Raw genomic sequence first — 18,137 nt, forward strand, 5'->3', positions numbered from 1 at the left:
TGTGCTAGTCCGTTGCTGCCATGTGGGAATGCAGCCAGTGTTGCTAGAGCTTCTGAATTTTTAAAAGAAACCAAGGATCCAGATTGTTTTGTGGAATTTCCTGATTCGTAATTGCTGTTGATTGATTCAAATATTTTAAAAACAGTCTAGGGAATAACCAAGCATGTCTATAGGCAGAATGTAGCCTATGGGCCATTAGTTTGCACCCACTACTCTAGTTTAACATCCTTATTTTATAGATAAGGAGACCAAGGCCCTAGAGGACAGTGACTTGACTCAGGGGATGCTGCAAATTACCACTTGTCTGGGATCTGCAACCAATTCCCTTAACTCCCAGGCCAGAGCTCTTCCTAACCCACTGTGCTGCCCACACTGCCCACTCTCTCCTCTCCACACCCATCCTCAAAGGGCAGGAGCCTTATCCCTACCCTCCACTGCACTCAGAGCAAGGGAAGTTTCCCTTCCTTCCATCAAAGCACTAAATATTTTGTCTCACTAGAAATGGATTCCTTACTATTCTTAATTTCACAGAAGTTAGATAGTGCTTATTGTGTCCTGGGCACCCTTCTAAGTACTTTACAAATAATTACTTTCATTCTCAAAGCAACCCTATGAACTAAGGATTATTATTTTCCCAGTCTTAAAGATGGACAACTGAAATGCAGAGAGGTTAAGATACTTGCCTGAGTTGAAATAGTAGTGGAATTAGGAGACAAATTTTGGCAGCTGTCTCCAGAGCCACTGATTGACAACCACTACTTGACACTGACACTCAATCACCTACCTATTTAGACTTTTAGAATACCCTGATTGGTCCTTTTTCCCATGATAACAGGAATTGGCAAAGCACAGGCTCATGGGCCAACATCTATCCCCTGCTTGGTTTGTAATAAAAAGTAAACCGGAATACAGCCACACCCGTTAATTTATGTATTGTCTGCAGCCGTTCTTGCCCTACAAAGACAGAATTGAGGAGGTGCAATACAGGCCATAGGGCCCACAAAGCCTATTTTATTGAGTGCTGTAGCTTTGATAAGGGTTGTTTGTCCCCACCAAATCTTATATTGAAATTTAATCCCTGATGTTGGAGGTGGGTCCTAATGGATAGTGTTTGTGTCATGGGGATGGATCCCTCATGAATAGATTAAGGCCTTCACTCAAAGGTGAATGAGTTCTCACTCTATTGGTTTTCACAAGAGCTAGTTGTTAAAAAGAGTCTGGCATGCCCCAACCCTCACCTCTTCCCTCCTCTCTCATCATGTAATCTCTGCACACACCAGTTCCCATTCCCTTCTACCATAAGTGGAAACAGCCTGTGGCTCTGACCAGATGCAGCCCAATCTTGGACTTTCCAGCCATCAGAATCATGAGTCAAATAAAACCTCTTTTTTTTTTTTTAATAAATTACCCAGCCTCAGGTATACCTTTATAGCAACACAAAATGAACTAAGACGTTTAGTATCTGGCCCTCCACAGAAAAGGTCTGCCAACTTCTGCATTACAGAATTGCCACGCTTTCCTCTGACTGCAAGTTTCTTGATTATGCTGCTTAATCATAATGCAGAAAATCCTATAATCCCTCCCAAAGCCTTAGCATACACAGTGATGAATTCACAGGTTAGACTTCTAGAAACGGCAACCGTGCAGATGTCTGGGAACCCAGAAATCAGCAAAAATGCCTTCAGAACTCCACTTAACGAAAAACATACCAATAATTTCCACAAGATAGGCACAGACCTAATCTCGGGCCCTTACCTGGGCAAAGGCTTTTAAAGCAACAGGACAGACAGAAATACCCAAAGAGGGGCAGAGAGGAGAAATAGAAGAAGTATAACTGGCAACAGGCATCTTGCAGTTAGAGAGACATGGATGCAAATCTCAACTCTACCACTTACTACTTATCTCTTAAACTTCAATTTTTACCTGTAAAGTAGGAGGAATAATAATGATCATTTCTTGGAGTGGGGTGGATGGTTTAGCCAAGATTATAATGTATATGAATTCTTAACATCCTGCCTGGGATTTGCTAATGACTCAGAGGAGCTATATTATTAGTAATAATGGTAACTCTAAAAGAATATGGATCTGTGACTATTCACATACAGGCTCTCAATCCCACACAATTCAGCTGTCAATAACAGGATTACGGCACAGAACAAAAAGCAATCTTTATCATGATAACCCCAAGTCAAGAAAAGATGTAGCCACATTTATATGTACCAAGCAAAAGAAAAGGAAAGAACCATGTGCCATGTTTTCATCAAAGAAAGTTTAAGCAAAGAATAATGTGTGCACAAAGAGGTAAGCTTCAATTACCTGGAAAAATCACTTAAGTGAAACAAATCACTTATTCCTTGACAACACTATGTAAATGAAACTGTACATGGGGCAGAAAAAATGTTTGCATTGTAGGCTCTGCAAGATGACAAAGTTACATTTCCCACTCATCATTTAGTGAAAGCATCTATCGAATAGCATGAACCTTTGCTGACAAACTGCCAATTTTTAAATACCCTTTATCAGCATCATTTTCATAGCTTTTCTCTGAGATCCAGAAAAGACCAAAGATCAGTTTCCAGTATGCTTTTCCAAGTGTAATCAAGCTCAGTGCTAGAAAGTACAATGAGAACCACTCATTATCTGAACTGTTTAAAGCAGCTGAATCATTGCAAAAACAATTTCTTCCTCTTAATGTGTTTGAATCAAACTTTTGACCTCTAGTAAACTGGATGCCCCATTCTTTCAGGCAGTAAAAGAGCAGCTAGACTGGGAACCTGGAGGTATATAAAACACTACACTACTTTTTTTCTCTTAAAAATACAAATTGAATTACTTTAACATAGTTGGAGCAAATGACCATGATATGTCCTCAATTTAAGTCTTACAGCCCAACTGGGATGGCATTCTGTGTTCCCAGTCTAAGGGCACATGGTTTTCATTAGTTTGTCAGGATTCTGCATTTCAATTTGCACATTTAAATAAATGCAATTAGTTCATTCGTGATGGCCCCACATACCCTTATCTTTTCTGATTTACTGAATAAGCCACACTCTCTTAATGTTTTGAGATTTGTCTAAATACTAAAAGGTTATTTGATATGACAAGTTACAACAAATACCACTTTTACTGCATGACAAATAATTATACTGAAACTTTCCACTGATACACTTCCACTGATACACTGCTTAGGAAGCCTTTTAAGTGCATCTATCTGACATTTAAAAAAAATTAAAGTGAGACTAGTGCAGCTGACACAGACAAAGTGCAGGGTGCACACTTCTGGTTGTTCATAGCGTAAATGTTTAAAGGTGGAAGGATCTCAAGTGTCAATACCCATTTGACAAATCCAGAGAGCTAATAAGCAGGTTTCTGGTCAGTCTGCTGCCAAGGTAGGATCAGAACTTGGCCTTCCTGGTTGTTGATCCAGTGCCAATTCCAGCTCCCCTCTCTCCCCAGCCCCTCCTTTATCTGACAGAACTCGGGTTGACTATTACACTTGGATGAAGCAGGGCCAAAGCTGGCCATGCAAGCTTTGTGCCTGTCCCGCATTCTGGTCACATATGAGCCTTCTGCTCTTTTGCAAAGACTGAATTGATGGGATGGGCTCAGTCAGGTGCAACAAGGGAAGCCCGACAACAATCCTCAGCCACATCCATTGTTGGGTCCCCCACTGACACTGTCGGCTGTTATAAGCACCAGCTAGAAGATGGATGCTGGTATTTCCAGAAAGACCTTTTGAATCAGGAGGGGCTGTGACGGGCCCCATGCTGTGGCAAGAGCATAATTATTTCCAATAACTGTCTGTCTAGGCTACTTAGTGATTTCCAAAGCCAAGCTCCTCCTCACTGTGACAACACATTCAGTGTTTATTTGAGGGGCAGTTTTACAATGCCAAAAATTCCACTCTGGTAATAGTTTAGTCAGCAAGGCAGAAAGGAATGACATCTTTTATAAATAATGATTGAGGACAACCTATTTGATAACTTTGGATGCTTGTTCAGGATCTGTTGTAGGGGGTAATAGTCTCATTTGGAACAAGATGAACCATTAGAATCTTCTGTGAGGCAGGCTCTTGGGAGAGAAAGGCAAGCTCTCACGCTGTGACTGTCAAGGACAACAAAAAGCAGAGACTCTTGCAACATGGTGGCAAAGAGCACAAACTGCATTCTGAGTTTGAATTGCAGGTGTGTCACTTACTAGCTGTGTGATTTTGGACAAGTCACTTGCCCACTCCAAGCCTCAGTTTCCACCTCTGCAGAATGTGGGTTATTGTGGGTCATTGTGGTGATGGAATGAAATGCTGCTTGGAAAGTACTTGGCAAATGCCTGGCACCTGGCACTTATAGGGGCTCAATAAAAGGTAGCCATTATCATCAGACACCAGTTAGTGGGGCTTGCGCTTTGAAAAGGGGACTTATTCTGATCCAACATTCCATGCTGATTCTCTGCGTTAATCAGATTGTTGCTGAAATCTCCACTTTGGCCTTTTTTGAGTCTTCCCTGCAACTTCTGTCCTTCCTCCTACTTATCAAATGCTCTGGAACTCTCCACCTGCTGCTGCAAATCTTTCAGGCCCAAGCGCAGTACCATCCCATGCACCCCCTGCTACCATGCCACTGCAGCAACTCCAGACAGATCACCATACCTCTCATTGGTGTCTGGATAGGAGAGTTCACCTTCCATGCTCATTCACATCCCATGTTCATTCACATCTCCTCTTCCTAACATGATTACGCATCTGGGAGACAGGGATTTGCCTTACATATCCTCCACAGCACTCAATACATGCCCAAGAATCTTCCAGGTTCCCTGATCCCTTGCTACACAAAGTGTGGTCCACAGACCAGCACCGTTGGCATCACCTGGAGCTTGTTAGAAATGCAGTCTCAGGCCCCGTCCCAGATCTGCTGAATCAGAATCTGATCCCCAAGTGGTTTGTGTGCACCAAGTTCAGGAAATATCCCTCTAGTCCAGTATTTCCCAGACTTCAGTCATTCACATCTTCCCTTCATAGGTTTTGCCATTTTCCAGTACAATCTACACTATGTTTTACCTAATACATATTTTTACACTGACACTATTTCTTTCTCAGCCTCATCCTAAGCAATACTATTCAATCAGTAAGGGAGAAAGGAATATAATCTTTTACAAGACATGAAGGTCTAGGTGAATTTTTTTTCTGGTACACATTAAAATAAATAGCCAATAAGGTAAAATGTTTCTCTATCTATCATCTAAAATTAACTCATGTACCACCAGGGATACACCTACCCACTTTAGTAAACACAGCTCTAGACTTTTTGTAGCTGGATTAGAAGACATCTAAGTCCAGTGCTCCTGAACTATATCTGTGCCTACTCAGCACGGTTACCCTATGGGGTGAATGCATTTGTCTTCAAGACAGAGATGGTTGTGGGAGGATGAAAACCTGGGTTCTAGCCCTGCACCATCCCTTAATGACTTGTCATGTCACAGACTCTCTTTGGGGCTCATTTTTATGGGTTAGCTCATCTCAAGGCTCCCTTCCAAGTCAAAAAATATGACATTATAATTATGAGATCAAAGGCTTTGGAGTCAGAATGACCTGAAGTTAAAATTAAAGCTCCATTACTTGTTAATTTCATTAAATCTCAGTTTTCCTCATCTGTCAAATGGACAATAAGTGGACATAACATCCATCTGAAAGGATTTGTAAGAAGAAAGAAAACAACTGAAAAATGCCTAGCTTAAAATGTGGCACATAGTTGGTGTTCAACAAATAATATGAATTATTATTTTTTCCTAGCCTCTACAAAGCACAAATAATAATAGCTAGAATTTTTTTTAGTATTTACTCCACAGCAGTCACTACATGAAACACTTCTTTATATTTTGTCATTTAATCCTCCAAATAACCTGATGAGGTAGGAATTCTTATAATCCCCACTTTATAGATGAAGAAACTGAGGCACAAAAAAAGGTTAAGTCACTTGGTCAAAGCACACATTTAGTAAGCAGCAAAGATAGATCTGAGTGTAGATCCTCTGAAGCTACAACCAGTATTCACAACAATGACCTGTCCTGCCTTCTTATAAAACACTAGTCAACATGCAGACTTTGCCAACTCAACAAATATTATGTGATTTCGGCCAAGTGGCAACCTCACAACCAGTTTCCTTGGCTGTACAGTGAGGGGCGTTAGGAGTCCCCACCTCATAGGGTGCGGTGAGCATTGAATGAGGGCACCCTCATGGACATCACAGAGCAATTCCCAGCACAGGTGAATTGGTAACCATGTGCTGCTATCGTTACCATTAGTTCTACTATTATTTGTTGAGCCTCTACATCTGCACAAGATTTTGTGTGTGTGGCGGGGGTGGCGGGCCAGGGCAGAAGAAATAAAAGTCTTTATTGATAAATAGCTTACAATGAAATAAATAGAGCAGTGGTTTGCTGAAGAATAAAAATTAGGGCAGTGGCTTGGTCTCTCCGCCCCTGCCTCCGGCCCTAGGATACAGCCCTCTGGCTAGATACTTCAGATGAGGAGACCGTAATGGGCAGTCCAGCCTTTCACGGGAACTTGGGGGTCTCTGTCTTCCTAGACAGGTGTGCAGGCACCACCTTGGACCCACTGCCCTTAGCGGGAGAAGCAGCCTTGGCGTTTGGCCCCTGGGCAGCTGCCCCTTTAGGAGCCTTGGTCTTGGCTACCACCTTCTGGTCGAGGAAGCAACACCATTCTTGACATTGCTGACAGTGGGTTTTGAACTCTTACTCCCAGCTTTCATTTTCCTGTGGTCCCCAGCATCTCCTCGGCTGCTCCTGCTGCCTCTGGCCTTTGCCTTCCTACTAGGCCCGCTGGCACTGGAAGGGACCTGCGTGGCCTTGTCTGGCTTAGGGGTGCCTTCCTAGCCTCACCGGGCTGTGGCCTGGTGTCCTTGGCCACACTGCCTTGCTTGCCGGCCTTCTCTGTGGCTGCACCTGGCTTGGGAGGAGCCTTCTGCACCTCTGCTGGCCTCTTCGCTGCCTTCTTCACCTTGCCCGCGTTAGGAGGATCCTCCTTGGCCTCACTTGGTTTCTTGGAGTCCTTCCCCTTGGGCTTTTCCGCTCTCCTTCGGGACCATCAGGGGGCCATCTCCCTGGGCTGGATTTTCCTCTTGTGCTTGGGATCTAATTTGAAGCTGCCAGTGGCCCCCCTTGCTTCAGAGTTGAGGCGCCTGGCGAGGAGGCTGCGGCACATGCCAGTGGCCAGCGCCTGCTTCAGCAGGTACCTGAAGCGGAGGACGTCCACCGTTGGGTACTTGTGCAGGATGTAGAGCTTGACGGCCACCGCCAACGTGCCCTAGCGCTACTCCCCAGCCTGCAGCGCCTCTACCACCGTGCGGGGCGGGGTGGGGGGGGGATAGGGGGGATGGTGAGACGGCAGGAGGTGGCATGCCACCGGGAAGCTGCTGCAGCTCAGGCCTGGCTTTTCAGATTCAGGAGACCTGGATGATCCTGCTGTGGAAGTCGAGGAGAGTGAGATGTCACTGATGACACTCCCAGGAGGGGAGGCATCAGTAGTTTTATCCTTCAGTTATGGTAAGGACTTCCTCAGTTTAATTTTTTTAATTTTTTATTTTTTGAGACAGAGTCTTGCTCTGTCGCTCAGGCTGGAGTGCAATGGCACTATCACGGCTCACTGCAGCCTCAACCTCCTGGGCTCAAGTGATTCTTCCACCTCAGCCTTCTGAGTACGTGGGATTACAGGAATGTGCCACCACACCCAGGTAATTTTAAAAATTTTAAGTAGGAATGAGGTCTTCCTAGGTTGCCTAGTCTGGTCTTGAACTCCTGGGCTCAAGGAATCCTCCTGCCCTGGCCTCCCAAAGTGTTGGGATTACAGGCATGAGCCACTGCACCCCACCAGGAATTCTTAATCAGATAATTTAATCTATTAAATAGATGCCTAGTCATGGCCCCCTAAAATAGTAGCCTTTACACATGGGGTGGCCACATAATTTATCGTCCAAACTGAAGGCATAGACATTAACCAGGATTGACCCAGGGAAGCCAGCACGATCGCCCTGCTTCTAGGGCCCCTCTGCTGTGAGTGAACATTGTCCTCACAGCTGTACACACTAGGCCCCCTTTCCCACTGGAAAACTGTACGTAAAGTGACAGAGGACAATTAAAAGCAGCACATCTCTAAGGACAAAGTAACACAGACCCAAATAAAGACCTCAAGGCTGAAGAGCTGCAGAATAGAGCACTCATTTGCCCTAGGCTTTAAGGAGGTGTATTCTTCAAATACTTTGCTCTAAGACACTACTTAAATAACTGTTTTCACTAGATTAGCATGGCAAATTGATTCAAATAAATGTCTTCCAAGATTTGCACATAAATGAAAACAGGATCACGATCACCCCCTTGTAAGAGGTTTTGGGACTGTTGTGGGTTTTTAATCAATATATCTGCCTTTTTCTTCTCAGTGTCATTGGAAAATAAAGTAACTACTATCAATTTGACTTGTTCTGCATCTTGATCTCATAAGTCCTGATATTGACCACGCTAAAAGTGACAGCTAAGGTTTTCCTTATACACATGAAAAATCATAGTGATAATCTATTTGCCTGAATACAATTCAGCTCATTTTCCATTATTTGGGGCATCAAAAAGAAGAGAAATCAGCTTGTGTGCATTAGGCACTTGTACCCTGTGGTGAACATTTATTCCAGACTTTCTTAGCCTTAATTTCCCCCTTTTCCCGCAACTGTATTCATGTGGCAGTCCAGCCCTTTGATGTCCTCTGTCTACATGGTCTGGGTAGGACTCCATTGCTGGGGCAAAGCCCTCAACCTCTGCAGAAGCCACTTAGCACAGATTTCCTCCAGCCGTGCCAACTGGGCAAATCATAGCTCATTTTGAAACTTTTTGTTCAACAACTGGGGAAGGGGAGTTTTTTGGTTGCTGGACTTGAACTTGAAACTGTGTAAACGAGCAAGTGCTACATGGTCGTCTTGTCACCCAAGAAGGACCGCAATACACAGAGGAAAGAAGAAAAAGGCAGACCTGAGGAATGAAAAGAAAACAGATCCTGAAGTCACTGTTTAGCCCTAAGCAAGACGCTCGTGAAGTCAGTCCTACCCAAGTACCTTTTAGTAACCTGAACCCATATGTAAGAAAAAAATATATATTGTATATATGCATATACATAATACCCTAATTCCACTTAAAATCGGGTTTGTAACTTATTATCAAAATAGCACTAACAGACACATGCATCCTGTGGCAGTACTTTTCAAACTTTTTGATGGCTAAGAATTACATTTTATACTGCAACCCAGAATGCACATAGGAGTGACTCAAAGTCTCATGAAATTACAGAACTCTTATAACATATGATGATGCTGACACTTGCTGTCTTGTTATACCTAAAAAAAATTACTGGTAGTAACCCACTAAATGGATTTTATGACCTTCATATTGAAAAAACACTGTCTTATGAGATTAGTTTAAAAATTGATTTCACCAGGAAGCATGAGATAAGAAATGACATGATAATTTCAGTAAATCCAGTCATTGGGGAGAATAAGAGATTTGGCTCCTAAATTACCTAGAGGGTTTATCAAGCATCTAGCAACAGAAAATTGTTATCTTACCACTTCTCTCTGACTGCCCACGGCACATATTTGGCAGAAGAGGAGAAAAAAAAATCTTACTGACTTAGAAATAAATGAATTATCCTCCAAAAATCTTCCATCTAAAACAAATAACAACTACATTGAAAAAGGGAGAGATACGTAAGTAAAGGAAGATACATGTAAGACCTGCTGATGAGCTGAGTACATTATTTATCTATAGGCTGATGACAGTCATTTCAGTGAGCCTCAGCACTCCCGAACATATAAAAATAGTGCATTCATGATAAGATCAGATCTCTGGGGCAGATTTAAAGGGAGAGATAGAGCGAGAGATCACTTGCAGTATAAGCCTCAAACCTTCACTTATGTGTGTAAGATAACTATGAAGATTTCCTGCTAGAAAATTACTGCAGGCTGGATAAGGCAGGGTGTTTTTAACTGTTTTCCGTGTACCCTATTTGTATTGTAAGTTAGCCAAAACTTTCTTTTTGTCTGCTCAAAGCATGCAGAGTCTTGATTAAATCTGTGGAATCAAACGGAGAACTAGGATTCTCAGGCTTGCTGAAACTAGAGGCCAGCGACAATAAACATTACTGAGAAAACTTCAGCTGATTTGACACTTGGGAGCGGCTGTGAAGTTAACTCCTCCCACACTTTTCTAGATTAGGCTCAAATGCAACCATCTGCCTGTTTGAAAAGCCCATTCACTTTTCTGCCACTAAGATAGAAATTTATTAATTTCAAAACAAAGTGAAGTTTAATACAGGAAAACAGGATCGTGATCACCATGATCACTTGCAGGGGAAAGATCTTCTGAGAACTTTCCCATGGATAATGAAAACTAAACCTCAAAATATGGTATTTAGGTAATTTTTTCATGTTCCAGCACCATATTGTTTAAATGCATTACACCTGCATTTCTGAATTTAAGCAAATAAAATGGTTGATTAATATTACTTGCAGATGTCACAAAGAAGTGATTAAACTTCTACCATTCAATAAGTCCTTGGAGTTGTCTAAATTTTTCTCAACCTTTTAGGAAATGTAAGCACTGTTCAAAAAAGGTGTGTTCAAACAGTGTGTGTGTGTGTGTGTGTGTGTGTGTGTGTGTGTGTTACTTTTTATTACAACATTTTCAGATTACAAAAAGGAAGAATTGGCCGGGCCCTGTGGCTCACGCCTGTAATCCCAGCACTTTGGGAGGCTGAGGCGAGTGGTGGATGGTTTGAAGTTAGGAATTCAAGACCAGCCCGACCAACATGGTGAAACCCGGTCTCTACTAAAAATACAAAAATTAGCCGGGCTTGGTGGCACATGCCTGTAATCCCAGCTACAAGGGAGGTTGAGGGAAGAGAATCGCATGGGCCTGGGAGGCAGAGGTTGCTGTGAGCCGCGATCGCGCCACTGCACTCCAGTCTGGGTGAGAGAGTTCGAAGGAAAAAAAAAAAAGGAAGAATTGTAGAAACACCAATACATCCACCACCTGTCTTGTGACACTTAATTTGAGACAAAAATATATACAGAGTGCTTACTGAGTGTCAATCTCTCTTAAATATCATCTTTTTAAATTTATTAAAAATATATAGGCCGGGTGCCGCGGCTCACCCCTGTAATCCCAGCACTTTGGGAGGCTGAGGCGGGCGGATCACAAGGCCAGGAGATAGCGACCAGCCTGGCTGACGCTGTGAAGCCCCGTCTCTATTAAAAACACAAAATTTAGCCAGGCGTAGTGGCATGCGCCTGTAATCCCAGCTACTCGGGAGGCTGAGGCAGGAGATTCGCTTGAACTCAGGAGGCAGAGGTTGCAGTGAGCCGAGATCGGCCACTACATTCTAGCCTGGGTGACAGAGTGAGACTCTGTCTCTAAAAAAAAAAAAAAAAAAAAAAAAAAAAAATATATATATATATATATATATACACACACACACACACACACACACACACACACATACATATATGGCAGTTATTGTTATTATTTTCTTCATACTCATTACCACCACCACTGCAGCACATCCCTTTCAGAAACACTGTCTTGTTAAGAGCCTGGCATCTGAAATTAGATCTTACATAAACCACAGATTACTGGTGGGACTTCCGGTAAGTTACTTAACCTCTCTCAAGGGCTAGGTTTACCACTTCATGGATTATGGATGATGCCCCAAAAGTGCCTACCAGGATGCCTGGCACACAGTAAGCTCTCTAAACCACCATTCTTCACAGCATGTGTATGACAGATGAAAGTGCGTCTTGATGAGGTTAAGTAAGGCGAAGCTGCTTTTCTTCCCCTCCAGACATTTGATTTGGAAACTCCACAGATCCATTCCCTTTAGGACGGGAAACAGCACGTCGGGGATCGCGCTATAATCTTGTACACATCTTCCGAGTTGGCTAGTAAATTTCTGGGGGCGACATTACCTAATCTTCAAGGATCAACCAGCTTCCCGGAAAGACTGCTGCCATCAGCACCCTAAGGTCTTTCTTCCCGAAAGGCCCAGCCTCTAGTCGCAGCCGTCTGGGTACCAGCAAACACACCAAATCAGTTCGCGAAGTTCAGAGGACTTGGCTCTGGTATGTTTACAAGTCCTAACAGATCGCAGGAATGTTCAGGATAATTATTACCCCACCCAGGAGCGCCCAGCCCAACCCTCTCACATCTGGAAGGAAGCGGCCACACAAAGGAGAGCGAGAGAGAGAGAGAGAGACCTCCTCCTGCGGCTGCTTTCTCAGGCGGGAGAAGATTTAATACACGTCTCACCCCTTTTGTGAACAAGAGCAGGCACTGTTCAGTATCCTTCAAAGCACAGGACATCCAATGCAAGGGAAGAGTTTGTCCTCTATTCCAAACGAAATGGCATTTCTCAAAGTAGGAGCTAAAGATTATATTTATTTTTTCCTCCCCAGATGAAAATGAAAAGTGAAATACTCCAGAAAATAAGAAGCTATTCACATGCACACTGCCTCTCCAACATAGGAGCGGCTAGGATCTGAAACACCTATTTGAAAAGGGCAGCCAAACCAAACCCTTAGTGTCCTCTGCTAACTCCAGGGATTTCCCCCCACTCTTTTCGCTGCCTTTTAGAAGTATCTCTGGGGGCCAGATCTGGGCTTCATCAGCTTTTCTCCCGACCTCCCACGAACGCGCGGCAACCGAAGCACGCGGTCCCCGGCGGCGCGTTTGCAAACCCCACCAACGCCAACGCCTCGAAACCGCCAAACTTCCTGTCTCCATACCACCAAAGCGACCAAAGCGCCGTGCCAAGTGCCCCAGGGACTCCAGCGGAGGCTGCACTAGACCTCGAGCCCCAGGGCGGGGTTTTCCGCTCTCCCAAACTCCTGGGACCCGCACCTCCGCTGGGGGTCTCCAAACGTGCGCGCTGCGCCCGGGGCGCACCGGGCGCGCCCGTGGCCGCGTCTTGCGGCCTCGCCCTGGCAGCACGCTTGGGGAGCCCGGGGCGGTCGCCCACCTACCTGCTCCGCCGCCTCCTCCCTGCGGCGCTCCGGGGCTGTAGACGGCTACTTTATTGTCTCGGCTGCGCACCGCGCGGGACCTGGGGACCCGGCTCTGCGCCAGTCCTGCAAGTCCGCTCTGCGCTGTGCCTTCCCCAGCGGCGGCTGCCTTCCTCTTCTTCCTCTTCCTCTCTGTCCAAGCTCCAGCTCAGCACGTGAGCTACGCAGCCCGACTCCCGGGCTCTCTGGGCAGCCAGCGCCTGCCGCATCCCCCGGCCCGGGTCTGCAGGTCGCCCCCGCCACCGCCGCTCGCCGTGCGTCCTCGCTTTGCTCCACACTTACAGCTGTGCCCCGGGCCGCCTTTCTCGCGTCCTTCCGTCCTGCCTGCCTCCTCTCGCTGTCAGCCGGGGCTTTCGGCTCCCTCTCTCCCCAGCAGCCCCCGCCCGCCGCCTCTCCGGGGGCTGGGGCGGCCGCTGCCAATGAGGCTCGGCTGATGCGCTGTTCCGGCCCAGTCATTGTATAGGGAGGGAAGGAAGGGGAGGGGGAGAGGGAGGAAGGGAGGGGGCGCCCTCGGCCCCCACCGCACGGGGCTGCGGGCTGGGCTAGCCTTCCCCGGCAGAGAAAGGGCGCCGGTGCCAGGAGGCGCGGAGCGGCGCCTGCCAGGAGGAGGGGAAAGAGGGGGTCACCAGCCCGCGCCTCTCCATCGCTCCCTCCGACTCCTCCAAGCTCTGGGCGGAACTTGATTCTGCCTCACCGGCTTCAGGCATCCCAGGACCTGAGTGCTGTTAGAATAAAGGGTATGAGGCACCGGTGGCAGAGGGAGGCGCAGAATGCACCCAGCCACCCAAGAGGGGCTGGCGAAATGACTCCTGAGATCCCTGCAAATCTGAAACCATTGCACTTGAAAGACAGAAAGAAAAAAAAAAAAAAAAAGGCGAGCCTATCCCATATCAGGCATTTATCCCTAAGAACAATTTTTGTTTTATTATGCGTTCTTTACATGAAACTCGGGAGGCTCAGAGAGGTTAGCTCAAAATAGCTGATGAGTGACAGGGCAGAGATTCCAACTTGATCTGGTGCTGAGTGTAACACAGCAAGTGGGAGAGGAAGGAGAGGAAGGGAGGATTCTTCATGAACGACTTCCTATTGAGAGTTTTTATATTCTCTTCAAATGAGTTGACAAGGAGAGAACCAAAGGTGATCTGACAGGGCTGGGAGAAAATACTTCCCAAACAGCCTTAAATGTATGTCCCGTGACCAGACTTCACTTCTCCACACACCGTGAATTAATTTTTCTCTACACACTATGAATTAATTTATTTTAAAAAGCAAATCCATTTTTAAAAATAATTGTCTCACAACTACACAATCACATAGCTTTGGATTTTTGTTGAAAATTAAATTGATTTATCCAATATCAATATTTTAAAGACTCCACAGTTTCTGTGACCGTGGTTTTGGCCTTTCTTCCTCCTTCTCCTCCGTCTTCCCCTACCCGTCTTTCTCCCCCTTCCTCCCTTCCTTTTTGACAGGTCACCAGCCTAGAAAAAGAATGGGGGCACGGGGCATCTTGATTTCACAGGCCCTGGTGTAGCTGCTACTGACTTGAGGGAGCAAGTAGCAAGCAAGATCTGAAGTCGTAAAGGTTCAAGATAGCATGTTGCGGAATATTGTATGTGTGCAGAATGAGGTTTAATTACATTTGCTTCTGATGTTGAATGGATTGTTTGCTTTTAATTAAATAGAATATATTGAATGAATAGCTAACATTTATTGAGTGGTAATTACACGCCCGGCCTCCCCACCCTGTCCCCAAGACTTGAGCTAAATAAGCACTTCCCTTGGCATCATCTTATTGCGTTCTCCTGGGAGAATGGGAGTGGACTGAAAGCCCCCTGTGGCCAGGGTCTACGTTCGCCTTGTTCAGCATCAGGCACATAGCAATGGCTATTCAGTGTCAGTTGAGTTAAGGGAGCCCTGTTTTACTAAGGAGGAACCTGAGGCTCTGAGAGGTTAGTTGACCTGCCTGATAGTATGAAACTAGAAAGTGGCAGTGCCTATCTATAAATGCAGGTCTGGTAATTCGCTACCCATTGCACAATACAATCTATTCAACAGGTATTGGAGCATAAGGACCCCAGGTAGGGGAGTGATGCAATGAATAATGGTTTGCCCAGTGCTCACAAATGCCACAATTTCTCCAGAGAGAAAATAAATACATGTAGCATAGTCGTTAGAAAACACTACAGAGTGTAGGGCAAAATGGAACAATGCAGGTAAAATGTACAGCGTAAGGCTGGGCATCTAAGAAGTGTGTGGCATTTATTATGTTTGGGGAAAAAACTGGATACAGACTATTACATGAAAATGCAATGTAAGAGATGTCAGAAAGGTTTATCTTTATTGGTGAGAGTAGTCCAGAAGAATTTCCTTGAAGATGTGGGATATTTACTGGATTTTCTTGGAGCAAAGGGGCTTTGGCTTAAAAATGGGGGCTCCAGGTTTGTTCTATGTGGGTTTGAAGCCCAGCTTTTCAAAATTCTCAGCCTTTCTAGGCTTCATTTTCTTTTTCTGTTAAACAGGGTTAATAATAATGCATTACTTACAGGGTTATTGTAAGGATTAAATTAGTTAATATGTGGAAAGCATTTGGAATAGTGCCTCATGCATGATAAATGCTTAATAAATACTAGCTATTATTATTAAAGGATGGAGGCTGATTTCTTTCCAAATTCCATCTTCTGAAAAATAAATATTTATAGAATATTTATGGAAAACAGCAAAATTAAAACCACAACACAATTGAACCTGCAAAAACTTTTTTTCCTTTATTTTATCCTAATATAGAATTATCAACCTGGCTGCATATTAGAGTTCTGGGGGATGTTTTTTCTTTATTTGTTTGTTTGTTTGTTTTCAATACTGGAAACAATTATATTAGAATCTCTGGGGGTGGAGTTTGGGCATCAGGATTTTCTTAAAGCTTTGTAGGTGAAATCATTATACAGTAAGGATTGGAATCACCGAAATGTCCATAGGATGTCCGTAGGAACTACCTGAAACCTACTCATGGACTACGTATTTGGATCCTGTATTATAGACTTGGCTGCAGGAACCACATCCAGAGGGAAAACAACACATCCTTTACTTTTTGTGTGACTAGTAAATACCTAACTCTAGGATAGGTACTATGCCAAAACAAACAAACAAACACACAAAAAGCTGCAACAAACAAGATAAAGGAAATGAGGTTTGTCATTCAGAAGCCATAATTTAGTTGTTGTGACGAGACAAATATACATGGACAAAGTGACAGCAAGGAGGATGAAGAGGAAACAATTCTGTCTTGAAATATATAATTTCCAGGTGAAAAATCAGGGCCCACCCACTGCTGTATATATAATAAAATGGTTTTGATGCAAGAGGGTGTTAGAAATTCCCCAGACCCCCATTTCAAGCCCTCAGTCTTATACAGTATGAAGGAGTGTGACATGAGATTCGGCTATTGAATTAATAAGAACATGTATCATATTTTATTTTCTAAATTTAAAGTTATTTTTATATTTATTTATTTATATATCTGTACTAAGTATAGATATAGGCTCATTGGAGAAGTTTTTTGTTTTTTTTTTTTTTGTTTTTTTTTGTTTTTGTTTTTTTAAGATGGGGTCTCACTCTGTCACCCAGGCTGGAGTGCAGTGGCTCCATCTCAGCTCACTGCAGCCTCTACCTCCCAGGTTCAAGCAATTCTCTCACCTCAGCCTCCCCAGCAGCTGGGATTACAGGGGTGTGCCACCTCACCCAGCTAATTTTTGCATTTTTAGTACAGACAGGGTTTCACCACGTTGGCCAGACTGGTCTCGAACTCTTGATCTCAGGTGATCCTCCCACTTCGGCCTCCTAAAGTGCTGGGATTACAGGCATGAGCCACTGCACCCAGCCGAGAAGTTTTTGACAATATAAAAAATACATAAAGTAGAAATGAAAAATTATTTGCAAGTTCACTACCCTGAATAAGCATCTTTGACATACATAGTCCAGACTTTTAAAAATGTACATGCAAACACAAAACATACAAATCATCTATTATATTGATATACCATAATTTATTCACCCAAGCCAATTAGTTATCTTTGATTTTTATTTTTCTTTTATGTACAATTTTAAAACCAAGGTTAAAAGGAGGTCATATCATTCCTACAGCACTATCATTTTCTTCAGAGTGTTTCTGCCTTTCAAAGATTTCCTGCTGGTTATTCAAATATGGGATAAGAGCATATATACCACTTGCATATTTTATAGCTAAAGGCTTGTGAGTGGGCAGACGTTCATTAATTTGTAACAAGAACCCGTGCTCATGTTCATAAAGTGTTTTGCACATGTGGTCTCATTTTATTAGTGACCCTGTGAAGTAATCACCCTTTTTCACTCCATTCTACACATGAGAAAATTAACCCAGACAGGTGAAATGACTTGCTCATGGTCCTATAACTAGCAAGTCAGTAGCTACAATTTGATCCCAGGTCTGTTTGACCCAGCGGGAATGAAGGTCTAGCCTGCCGTGCCAGGAGACACATGGTACTTTTGTAGTGAATATAATGACTTGGGTAGATCTTAGTGATTTCTGGATTTTCAACAGACTAAAAAAAATTGAATCACAATAATATTGGACATGTAAAAAAAACCATACTTGTTGCTACTCAGGGTCAATTGTTGTGTTTTCTTTCTAAAGCACTCTTTAGATAACTAAGAACAGCCATCCATTGATATACTTCAAGATATTTTGCTACTTCTTAAAGCGTACCATTGCAGCATATATTTCTGTGTGAGCCCTAGATATACTCTGCACCTTGAAGACACAACACACTGTAATCAACAAAAAGGAGGCCCATTATTTCATGCCTCCATGGGATGTTCATCATCACTGATGCCTCATCTTTCTATTTAAGCCCAGGGCCTTGAGATGAAATTAAAGCTTTTTTTTCACTAACCTAACCAAGGCTGATGTGTTTTATGCTCAAATGTAGCACAAAAATATTAGGTCATTATCCCCAATCTTTGAATATGTAAATAAACATAAAATAAGGCTTT

The 18,137-nt window shown here is 43.8% G+C and overlaps 1 protein-coding gene and 1 pseudogene across 2 annotated transcripts in view; both read right to left on the reverse strand.

The window, feature by feature from the left end:
- FRMD4B (FERM domain containing 4B) overlaps window positions 1-13,769 on the reverse strand; it is a 373,681-nt gene extending 359,912 nt beyond the window's left edge. For both annotated transcript variants that reach the window (XM_063806908.1, XM_009445839.5), the window contains exon 1: window positions 13,068-13,769. The gene's annotated coding sequence lies outside the window, so the exon portion shown is untranslated. The remainder of the gene's footprint in view (window positions 1-13,067) is intronic.
- LOC134809571 (histone H1.8-like) lies at window positions 6,407-7,111 on the reverse strand (annotated as a pseudogene).
- Window positions 13,770-18,137: the final 4,368 nt, after the last annotated feature.

Source organism: Pan troglodytes, chromosome 2, assembly GCF_028858775.2.
Source record: "Pan troglodytes isolate AG18354 chromosome 2, NHGRI_mPanTro3-v2.0_pri, whole genome shotgun sequence".
NCBI lineage: Eukaryota > Metazoa > Chordata > Mammalia > Primates > Hominidae > Pan > Pan troglodytes.